The sequence below is a fragment of the Protopterus annectens genome, chromosome 6.part1 (genome assembly GCF_019279795.1).
Source record: "Protopterus annectens isolate FY-2018-M chromosome 6.part1, PAN1.0, whole genome shotgun sequence".
NCBI classification, from domain to species: domain Eukaryota; kingdom Metazoa; phylum Chordata; order Ceratodontiformes; family Protopteridae; genus Protopterus; species Protopterus annectens.
The window spans coordinates 126,459,708-126,471,482 of NC_056738.1; positions in this window are offsets into that span (position 1 = coordinate 126,459,708).

Consider the following 11,775-nt stretch of genomic DNA (forward strand, 5'->3'; position numbering starts at 1 on the left):
CTGTGTGTGTACTTGTCATCTTCCCAATATGCCCGTCCCTCTAGAGGTGAGGATTGAGACTCCTTGATTACTGGGCCAGTGCAGGGGCATCACATATTAATTGTTTGGCAGTGGTAGGATATCCACATCAAATATGAATTGGTTGATAGTGGTGAGTTAGCCACATCACATATTAATTGGCTTGTAGTGGATACTGAATTCCTGTAGCTTGTGTACAGTGATCACTGAAGATTTTTGTACTCTTAATCAGCCACGCAGTGAACATTCAGAGTTCATATCACACTTGTTTTATTTCTTTTGTAAGCTTAGTTAGTCAGAGAGAGCAGGCAAGCATGTCAGCAGAGGAGTATGGCAAGCTGACAAGAAGCCAGTTGCCTGAGATGTGCCAGGCTAAAGGACTGGTGCATGCCTTTCTGACTAAGGCAGACATGATTGCAGATTACTCACAGCTACATCAGAGAAATAGCAACCAGTAGGACAATCAGACTGGCAGTGGGGATGTACAACTCTCAGAAAATGGACAGCTCAGCCTTTCTACAGAGGACTTAAAAATCCATCTGGAGTTAGAGACTTGAGCTAGAGGCCAAGCATTTGGAAATAGAGGCAACAGACAGACTGAGGGGTCTAGAGACTGAGGAAAATGAGAAACTGCTATGCACATAAGCTGAGGAGAAGGAGAGGCAGAGGCAACATGAAAAGGAGATGCTGACTCTTTGCCAGAGTCATAGAGGTAATGGGGAAGGGAGAAACCGAACCCCAGAAGTAACAAAGGTCAGTAAATTTCTTCCACAATTTACAGAGGGGGATAATTTTGATAGTGTCATTGATGTTTGAGAGGGTATGTAAGCAGTATAATATTGACCAAGGGCTCTGGGTATGGTTCCTGACACCTTTACTCCATGGTAAAGCTGTAACACTTCTTTCCAAATTGTCTGATAATGACTTCTTAAATTGTAAAAAACTGTTTGCTAGAATGTTTTAAGTTAACACCTGAAGCTTATAGGAAAAAGAGCATAGATGCAAGGCAGATGAAAGTGTGTGTGAATATGTTGCTGATCTAAGCACTTATTTTCATAGGTGGGTGAGTGGATGTCGGGTCACCACTTTGAAGGGCTGTTAGACCTTTTGGTGAGGGAACAAGCCACTTTGCCTGAGGACATGAACATCTGGCTAGCTGATAGACAATGCCTTACTGTAGATGAGTTTGGGAAGAAGGGAGACATGTACCTAGCAAGCAGGACATCACTGCACAAGAAAGGGACACCCAGTGCTGCTCATGGGTCCAAGGGAACCGATGGTGGGCAGCCCAGATTGCCCCAACAGAATGCTATTAGTCCAGGTACATGTCCAGGACCTAGGATTAAATGTTTTAAGTGCAAACAGTGGGGCCATGTAGCATATAGATGTCCACAGAGGCAAGGTGGGGAACAAAATATGGGAGAGACAGTAAGTGGGAATGACAAAATGCCAACAGTAAGTTGTCTCGAGACAACAAGGGTACCAAACTACCACACTGCAGATGTCCTCATCGGGAATGATTTGGATAATGCAGTACCATGTGTTCATGCATTTACATGCAGTCAGGCTTGGAGACAAGCATGTGGGTCTGGTAGCCTGGGGGAGACCCAGAGAGACCACACAATTGCAGCCAGGACTGGTGAGGTGGTTACTTCAGGGAGGGAACTACCCTGTTGCAGAGACAGAAAATGAGCCACAACTGCTTGTGGGTACTGATGTTCCCTTGGATAGAGTGACTGCAAAGGCAGAGGTGAGTAGTAGTACCCAGGCTGACAGTGAGGCACTGCTGTCTGAGGATATCAGACTTCCTGTGGAAGGGGAGCTGAGAAGGGTTCCCAAGAGAGAGAGAGTTGAGACAGGCTTAGCTCTCAGACCCTACATTACAAGGCCTGAGGGATATAGCTAGTGAAGGCACCTGATTCTCGAGGGGAAAGGGAATTCTTTATACTGGGACAAAGGGTTACTGTACAGAGAGTGGACCCCTGAGGGAGGGCTAGAGTGTGAGAAAATACAGCAGTTGATTTTGCCCAGAGCTTACCACCTGGCACTTCTAGCCATATACCATGATATTCCTTTTGCAGGTCATATGGGCATAAAACATACAAAGAGACGTATTGTGCAAATCTTCTATTGGCCTGGGATTTCCAGAGATGTAACAGGGTACTGCAGGACCTGTGAGCAGTGTCTAAAGGTAGACAAGGCAGGAGACAAGGTGAAAGCTCTTTTGATGCCTTTGCCTGTGATTGAGGAGCCATTTCAGAGGATAGCTATGGATATAGTGGGGCCTCTGAGTACAACAAGTTCCACAGGGAGAAAGTATATCCTAGTGGTAGTAGATTATGCTACCAGATACCCTGAGGCAGTGCCTCTGTCCTCTATTGAGGCAGAAAAGGTGGCAAATGCTTTCTTAGAGATTTTTAGCAGGGTAGATTTCCCAAAAGAAATACTGACTGACAGAGGTGCCAGTTTCATGTCAGACCTGCTGACTTGTCTGTGGAAGTACTGTGGGCTGAAGCACCTAAAGACCACTCCCTACCATCCCCAGACTAATGGTCTTGTTGAGAGGTTAAACTCTACACTCAAGTCCATGCTACAGGCATTTGCAGACCAGTTTAAGAGGGAGCGGGACAAATATTTGCCCCATCTGTTGTTTGCTTACAGACAGGTTCCCCAAGAATCCACAGGGTTTTCACCCTTTGAGATGTATGAGCATAGGGTGAGGGGACCTCTAGATTTAATATGAGATGAGTGGGAGGGTGAGTGCGAATCCCACAAGTAGTCTGTTGTGGCATATGTCCTAAACCTCAGGACAAGGTTTAGGGAACTCATGGGCTTGGCCCAGGAGAACTTTTCAGAAGCCCAACAGCAGGAACAAGGTCTGGTATGACAGGAATGCTCGAGCTAGAGAGTATGCTGTAGGGCAGCAGGTAATGGTTTTCATTCCTGTCAGACACAACACGTTGCAGGCAGCCTGGGAGGGACCCTACAAGGTGGTAATGAAGGTCAGTGATGTTAACTACAGGGTAGAACTGCTAGGCAGGAGGCAGGGGTACAAATTGTACCATGTTAATATGATGAAACCTTACCATGATAGGGAGGCCCTTGTGCTCAGTATTTGCAGTGGATTGCAGGAGGAGTCTGAGGGAGATCTGATTACTGATCTCCTCTGTGAGGCCTGGACTGACACCTCAGTGGAAGGGGTAGCAGTGTCCCAGCAGCTATCCCCTACCCAGGTTCGAGAAATCTGAGCAGTGGTACAGGAGTTTGGGGACATGTTCACTGGGAAACCAGGCTGCACCCACCTGATGCAGCACCATGTGGAAACAGGACCCCAAAGGCCTATTAGGCAGGCCCCTTATAGGGTGCCTGAGAGAGTCAAACAGACTCTGAGGGAGGAGATACAGAAAATGTTGGAACTGGGGTAATTCAGGAGTCCAGTAGTCCCTGGGCCTCCCCAGTGGTGCTGGTACCAAAGAAGGATGGTGGCACCAGTTTCTGTGTAGACTACAGGAAGTTGGTCACACACAGTCAGATGCTTACCCCATGCCTAGGATGGATGAAGCCCTAGAGCACTGGGTGGGGCTAAGTATCTTACTACCATTGATCTTACCAAGGGTTACTGGCAGGTGCCCTTGACTCCCAGTGCTAGAGAGAGGTCAGCCTTTGTGACTCATTTTGGCTTGCATGAGTTCACAAAAATGTCCTTTGGGATGTAAAATGCCTCAGTGACTTTCCAGAGGCTGGTAGATCATATCCTAGCAAGAGATATTGCCCTTCCTTACCTAGATGACATTGCCATCTACAGCCATTCCTGGCAAGAACACCTTCAGCATGTCAGGGAGGTGCTGGACAGACTACAGAGGGCAGAGTTGACCATTAAGCCCAGCAAATGTCAGGTGGGTATGGCAGAGGTCTCCTACCTAGGATTTAGAGTGGGGAGTGGTAAAGTCAGGCCAGAACTGACCATAGCGGAAGCCATTCAGGCATGGCCTGCACCTTTTACCAAAAAGCAGGTGAGGGCATTTTTAGGAACAGCAGGGTACTGCAGAAAGTTTGTCCCCAGTTATAGTACTATAGCTGCTCCCCCTCACATCCCTGACAAGGAAAAACAGGTCATATAAGGTAGTGTGGACCCCAGCATATGAGCAGGCATTCCAGAAGTTTAAAGGAGCTTTGGGAGGACCCTCTGTGTTAGCCAGTCCAGATTACAGCAAATAATTTGATGTGCAGGTGGATGCTTCAAACCATGGAGTGGGTGCTGTACTTAGCCAGATTTCTTCAGAGGAAGAAGAGCACCCAATGGTTTATCTCAGTCATAGGCATTCCTCCAACCCAGGGAGGAATGCAATGCAACTGCAGAAAAGGAATGTCTAACCATAGTGTGGGCACTGCAGAAACTTCAGCCTTATCTGTATGGTGGAAATTAACTGTAGTTACAGACCACAATCCCTTAATGACTACATCGTGTCAGCCAGCAAAATGCCAGTGGGGAGTCTTATTGGGGATCTGGAAAGAGAGGGAGAAACCAGCCACAGACTGTGATCTCTGTGTGCCCTTAAGGGAAATTGTACTTTACTGTGTGTGTACTTGTCATCCTCCCAATGCGCACATCCCTCACTGGTGCTAGTGCTGAGAACTGAGGCTTCTTGATTATTGGGCCAGTGCACGGGCATCATGTATTAATTGATGTCTCAAGGTTCACTTGAAAAACTAGCTTGAGTTTTCAGGGGAGGGAGAATTGTGAAGGCTGTCAGCTCAGCTAGCTGGAATTTTGTAAATAATTGTATGTCATTTGGGAATAGTAATATGATTTGTATGCTTGTCGTACAAACGTAAGAAAACTGTGTTATGTGTATATTACCTTTCTGGTGCATAAGTGTGTGTTAAACTGTATGTTATGTGCTAAGCTTCAAAATTGTAACCACAGTGCACCTTGCTGGAGAAGAGCAGAAATGTATATGGACTTATATGCCTATGCAAATGTATGTTTTCATGGTAGAAGTTGGAACGTACAGAGTTAACTTGCAAAGTCTGAGAAAATAAGTAAAGAGTTTTACAGTTGTGTTTACCACAGCTAGAAGACAGAATGTCTGCAGCTAAAAGTTCTTTCTATTGTCTGGAAACAGAAATAATTACAGATTTCAAACGTAAAGGTGTATAACTCTTTTGTGACCTCCAGTTCCAGGCAAGCTTCAAAGAGATGTCAGCTTCTAAGAGATAAGTATTCTTGACACTGAGGTGCTAACTTTTAGGTTTCTGTTGGCCTGGAAACTAAAGGCAGAGGTGACAAGAATGATGTAATCTGAGATAACCCAGCAGAAATGTTTGGTAGTAACTTAAGAATGATCTCATAGAGCGATTGTGGGCATTTTGTATTTGTCTTTGGATCTGACATCCATTCAGCGCTTGTATTTGCCTGGCACTGTAAGTAAGTTATTTAGAACATAGTTTCTCTTAGAGATAAATAGGAGTATAGTAAGATCAGTCTAGATATTTTCTGTAGTTATGTGAGACTGTCCTGCAATATTGTTTTAAAGTATTTCTTGTGATTCTGAACTCTGTTGTCACTGTGTTGAGTTATTGAGTATTGTCTTGTGCTTTTATTAATTATTATTAAATATATTTAAACCTTTTAATTGTGGCTGGTTCATTTAGAGATGATTATGCTCTTGTAGTACTTCCATATGTATTTGGTGTTACTGTAGAAGCCACAATTGAATAGCCTTAGTTTGGTCACATTTACCATTTGGATAATAGTAACACTGCACAGTAGAATTGGTCACCCTTTGGAAAGGTCCATATAGTAGCTGATAAAGAGCTGGTTGGTGGCAGTGATTACTGTCTTATAGTCTGGGCAAAAGGGGGCATAGCTAGTGAACCTGTGCCACCCTTCCCTGGGAGTGTCTCTATTTGTATATAAATCAAATCTGTGTGTGTGTGTTTGTCAGCTACTTGGGCAGGGACATGAAGCACTGGTTGGACAGAGAGGGTGCTGGAGGCTTTAGCTTGATCACTCGGCTGAGACCTTAACCCTATAGCTGTGCCAGTGGGGAATCTTACTGGGGGGTCTGGAATGAGAGGGAGAAAACAGCTCCAGACTGACTGTGATCTCTGTGTGCTCTTAAGGGAAATTATACTTGACTGTGTTTGTGTACTTGTCATCCTCCCAATGTGCATGTCCCTCACTGGTGTTAGTGGTGAGGATTGAGGCTCCTTGGTTACTGGGCCAGTACAGGGGTGTCACAATGCCACTCTCCTCTGTGGAGATAACTCCCTGCCATAAGTGCACTGCAAACTCCATGAATGTTTCTTCTAGCATAGGTAATGGCTAATCAGCTAGCATCTCTTTTCTAATCCCAGCAAAATTAAATTATCATTTTGTACTCCCACTGACAAAGTTTTAAGTACCCAAATGTCACTAGATTAATGTCTGTCAGTAGACTGCCACACAGACTACTATGCCATTAAAAATACAGTCAGATCCAAGGATCCCTTTACTGAGTCAGACACTCTTACCTGTGATACAAGGCACACATTATTTTACCTACTGTTCCATAAAGGCATCTCCATTAGCAATAAAAAAAATCAAAACTATCAGTTAGGGACTTGTGGTTGGTTCTTTATTATTCCTGATTAGCATTTTTCTTTATCTGATTGGTGCCAAGTTAACATGACCCCATTGGTTGGCTTTTTCAGTGAGGGTTTAACTATTGGATGAAATTAGTATTTTGACATTCAGACTGGGAAAGACTTATGACTGGTACTTTTTTTCACATTTTATTTGTATTTTTTATCTGATTGGTGTTTATTTCACCAAACTGATTGGTTCTGTTATGGGGGTGTTCATTCACCATTTTAAAGCTTGTCTTTTCAGTTTACTCATAGTTCTGAAGATGTAAGAGGGTCCCATTGCTGATGACAAAAGAATGGACTTGCTTGCATATCCCTCTGGTTTTGATATTCCAATAGCACTGCAGCCAAGTCACATTCTAAACCTTTTGGGGTGAGTACCCTCAATCACCGACTCCTCCCTTTCTGATCCATTTTGGTTTTAGCCACATAAACCCAAGTATCCTCTCCTCACATATGTACATGTGCCAAAATAACACAGTTTGCTAACCTTTCTTTTTGTTCATTTAAGGAATCTCTATCCATCTGAAGTGCCAACAGAAAAGCAGATTTAAACAATGCTACTTCATATGGTGTAGTGCACAACTTTGGGATGGCAACCCACAATTTTCATGGTACAGTTGGCTCTATGGGATACCTCTTCTCTTGTTTCTTAGGTGATTGCCTCCCCAAGCCTTTAAATATAGTTCAAACTTCAAATGTATTTGTTAAATCACCCCAGCCTGCAGCCTGATGAAACTAATTCAAAGCTAACAATAAGCTGCTTGCAAACATTAAATTCCATCCTTTTTTCTTCATTATAAAGATATATGCTATAATTTGGGCTGGAGGAATTGGCCATGCTGCTTCCCAGCCTCAGACTAACCTGGTCTGCAAAAATTGCTGTACACATTTGTTATACCTTACCCTCGTTATTCCACTGGGAGCATTACACATTAGCCAACACTCTTACCTTCTCATAAGGCTCACAACTGATCTGACAGTTGATTCGGGTTTGTTTTCACATTCAGATTCAGCAAGATTAAATGGGGCCAACATATGAGAAAGGGAGTCTGCCAATGAGTTTCTGATGCCTGGTATGTGTTGTGCCTTGACTGTCACATTCAACATAAAGTATTTAAAAGTAAAATTCATCATCAACCTGCCTAACACTCCTTTCCCCCTACCTGGTTGTTCATTACATAAAGTACATTGTTACTATCTGAACAAAACCATACCACCCTATTTCTCACCTGCTCCCGCCATATTTCTAAAGCCATTACAACTGGGAAGCATTTCATTCTTCTAGATTAAAGTACCTTCCTTGTCCTTAACTTCAGGTGGTCATGCAGCACTAAAGCACTGCCCAGGAAATTTGACCCAAAGCATATTCCCACTGCAGTGTCTGTAAACACCTTGAATGGGGGTTGAATGGTACCTTCCTGCCATATATATCCACCCCATTGTAATCCTTGAGAAGCCTGAACTAAACCTCTGAATCCTTCATGTCTTGAGATATCCTGGTCCAGTGGTGTGGCTTCATACATACTGAACCTTGGCTACCATTCATCTCATGAATGAATGGACACCATACTGGAATTACTCTGCATGCAAAATTCATGAAATCTATGAGCCCTTGCAGTTGCTTAATAGTCCTCATACTCTGCCCCAGCACTTGATGTAGTGCTATAATGCAGCTTATGAACCTTGCATGTCAGAAGTCTGCACTTTGCTCCTGTTAGTCTCTATGCACAAAAATGACAGTTTGCTTGTTGGGCTGCCTGCTTTGTCTGCCACCAATGGGACTCCAATGTCCTTGCATATCTGGTTAAAGGCATTTACTGCTCACTGACATTTTCATGTACCTTTCTGCCCCATGAATAGAAAATCATCCAAGTAATGAATAACATTGTCTTCCCCAACCCTGTATAACACCATCCAATATAAGAAGGTACTGAACTTCTTGAACATGGCATAAGCAACTAAACAGGCTGTTGACATACATTTATCCATGTAATAGTGCTCATCAAGACTACGCTCAACCATCCTTGGTATTTTGGAGAAATGGGTAAAAGCCTAAAGGCTGACTCTATGCCCACTTTCACCATTGCTTTCCTCAATGCCTCATGAAATGAATCATAATGCATAGATGTCCCGTCATCATCATCATTTACCCCCCCCCCCCCCCCCCAAGTATGACAGGTGATGGATAAGCCAAATATTTGTGGACTATAGCTGAAGGTGAAACCTTGAACACTTTTCTGAAGCAGGAAGCAATTGATAATTGTGGGTTAGGGCTAACTTGTTCAGCTTTGGGGCTGTGATAAGTGAAGGGCTATCACAGTTGTGGGCGCTTGTGTAATTTTGGAAGAGACTGGGTCAATGTTAGCACAACTTAAGGACAGCATGGAAGGAAAAAAAAAGCTATGGCAGGAGGGGAGGATATGCAGTCACATTATGGGATATGCAGTCACATTATGGGGGGAAAGTGGGAAAAGCAGATCAGGAGAGGTTCCATGGCACAGTCGCACTGGATTTACCACTGGGTTTTCATTTGAACTGATATGATCTGTGTACTCATAGCCAGCAGTCAGGGACTCACTTTTCATTAAATCCTCATCCCTAAAAAAAAGCATTGACTCTGTAACCATCGTAAGAACATTTGATCATCACTGACTGCCAGCTTACCTTCCTCCTAAACTGCTGCCTTGTATTTCTTTCCATGTTTCTTCTTATAGGTTCATAGGTTCATAGATTAGTACTAGGCTAACTGCCCTTGCGAGCCATTTTAAACCTAGCCAATTATCCCTTGTGAGACTCAAACCCTGTACTTTGTGTTTGTAAGGCAAACACCTTAACCATTAGGCCACCCTCCCAACCCTGTTATGCTTATGAAACTTCCTATCTCCTGTGATACAGTCATCCATTTTCCCTTTGATGCTTCCCTCTGTTTGCGGGTCAGGGGACTGATTGTTTCTAGGCTAGGTATTAACTACTGGTGGAGCCTGCAGTTGCTCTGACCTCATTCTCTGTCGGAACAGTTCCTCGCACCAGTCTTTCCCTTTAAGGCTTAGCATGGTCTGCACTTGCCTCAAATGTGTTGTTCCATCTATAGGCAAAAATACACAATGGAACGGAGCACACTGTTTACTAACTAGCACTTCTACGATTTCAGCTCCTTCACTGTACTCTACTGTACTGCACCTTGCTCCTTACTTCAGTGAGTCCTACCAAATGTTAATTGTAATCCGTTATTATAACTATTATTGATTATAGTTACAGAATCCCACAACAGCAACTTCCCGTCCACACTAGATCTGAACTTGCTACCCCTGCAACATACTTTATCTTCTTATTACTCGTTAAGTAAAAAGATGAACCTGGAATACACACTGTTGTAGATTCAATCCTCCCAACAATGAAACCCTAATCCTTGCTTGTAAATTTATTTGCATCTACTTCAGTAATTCGAACATCCAGATAAGTGAAATACTAACTGTAGAGATGAGAAGACTGCAAGTTTAGAATAAGGAAATTATACTGTAATGAAATTCGAACATCCAGAAAAGCGAAATACTAATTGTCGAGACAAGAAGACTGCAAGTTTAGAATAAGGAAATTATACTATATTGAAACTTGTGAGAATGAAGTATCTACTACGCATGTCCGAGAACACTCGGACTTTCTGAATGGAGATTACTGAGCAAAGTGAACAACTGCTTCATATAAACACTTGACTAAAATTAAAATATATTGTTTTCAACATTTTTTCAGGTGGGCAAGCCCTCCTGCACCACCCACACCCCCGCTAATTACAGTGGATATAAAAAGTTTACACACCCCTGTTAAAGTGCCAGGTTTTTGTGATATAAAAAAATTAGACCACAATAAATCATTTCAAAACCTTTTTCATCTTTAATGTGACCTATAACCTGCACAATTCAATTGAAAATCAAATCTGTTAGGGGAAAGTATATAAAAAAAAAATGTACAATAAGCTAGCTGCATAAGTGTGCACACCCTTAAACTAATACTTTGTTGAAGCCTCTTGATTTAATTACAACATTCAGTCTTCTTGGGTACATACCTGCCATCAATTAAAGGGACTCTGATTAACCCCAAATAAAGTTCAGCTGTCCTAGTAGGATTTTCCTGACATTTACTCAGTTGCCTGCTACAGCAAAAGCCTTGGTTCACAGAGAGCTTTCAAAGTATCAAAGGGATCTCATAGTTGAAAGGTATCAGTCAGGAGAAGGGTACAAACAAATTTCCACAGCATTGGATATACCATGGAACACAGTGAAGACAGTCATCAAAACGTGAAGACAATATGTGACAACAGTGATGTTGCAAAGAACTGGACGTCCCTCCAAAATTGATGAAAAGACAAGACAAAAACTGGTCAGGGAGGCTGCCAAGAGACCTACAGCAACACTGAAGGAGCTGCAGGAATTTCTGGCAAGTACTGGTTGTGTACTACATGTGACAACAGTCTCCTGTATTCTCCGTATATCTGGGTTATGGAGTAGGGTTGCAAGAAGGAAGCCTTTTCTGACACAGAAGAACATCCAAGCCCAGCTAAAATTTGCAAAACAATACATCAAGTCTCCCAAAAGCATGTGGGAAAATGTGTTATGGTCTGATGAGACCAAAGTTAAACTTTTTGGCCACAATTCCAAAAAGTACGTTTGGCGCAAAAACAATACTTCGCATCACCAGAAGAACACCAGCCCATGGTGAAGTATGGTAGTGGCAGTATCATGCTTTGGGGTTGCTTTTCTTCAGCTGGAACTGGGGCTTTAGTCAAGGTGAAGGGAATTATGAACAGTTCCAAATACCAGTCAGTTTTGGCCCAAAACCTTCAGGCATCTGATAGAAAGCTGAAGATGAAGAGGAATTTTACCTTTCAACACGACAATGACCCCAAGCATGCATCCAAATCAACAAAAGAATGGCTTCACCAGAAGAAAATTAAAGTTTTGGAATGCCCCAGCCAGAGCACAGACCGAAATCCAATAGAAAATCTGTGGGGTGACCTGAAGAGGGCCTTGCACAAGAGATGCCTTTGCAATCTGACAGATTTGGAGCGCTTTTGCAAGGAAGAGTGGGCAAATATTGCCAAGTCAAGTTGTGCCATGCTGATAGACT